Below are 701 nucleotides of genomic sequence, written 5' to 3'. Positions count from 1 at the left end.
TGTTTTACACCACAAGGCGAACTGCCTCACCGTTCTCTTCTCTTTGACTCCCTGCTTCCCCCGCTAGGGGCGCCTCGCGCGTCCCGCAGCCAATCAGTCACGAGCCATACGCTTAGTGAAAACACCTAGTAACAACTAAAGGCCCTAGATAGGGACTTTAGTAACAATCTTACACGGCTAACACAGGAACTATAACTAAAATAACTATATCTAGCCGATATCTTACAGCTCGGCCAGCCTGGCGTATCGTTCGACCCTGAACGCTAAAAAAAAAATATCTTAAAGTAGACAACTTTTGATAGACCAAATATAAAATATAAGGAATGTTGACTTAACAAGTATACTTAAGGACTAGAGGATAATACCTTAGGATATATATTATACTTCAGAAAAATATCATGTTATAAATTGTTTAAACTTAATAAAAGATAAGAATTTGAAAGGGTCGTTAAATTCGAGGAAAAGGCTTTATCCAATGTTTTAATCGACAATATGGAATTGTATGATTTTTGTGTTATATTGAATCCCGGTATATCCTGAACAACATACCGATTTTTGTTTAGTATTTTAGAGATCATGTAAGGACCCTTGTAGACGGGTTTCAATTTCTTATCTTCTCCGGGTTTCACTGTAGTATCCCGAATTAACACATAATCACCTATTTGATAGGTGGACGGATTTTTATGTAGATCGGAAGAGCA

Source organism: Wasmannia auropunctata, unplaced genomic scaffold (assembly GCF_000956235.1).
Source record: "Wasmannia auropunctata unplaced genomic scaffold, wasmannia.A_1.0 LD336078.1, whole genome shotgun sequence".
Classification (NCBI taxonomy): Eukaryota; Metazoa; Arthropoda; class Insecta; order Hymenoptera; family Formicidae; genus Wasmannia; species Wasmannia auropunctata.
The sequence above is the reverse complement of the archived record's forward strand: the minus strand, read 5'-3'. Positions refer to the sequence as shown.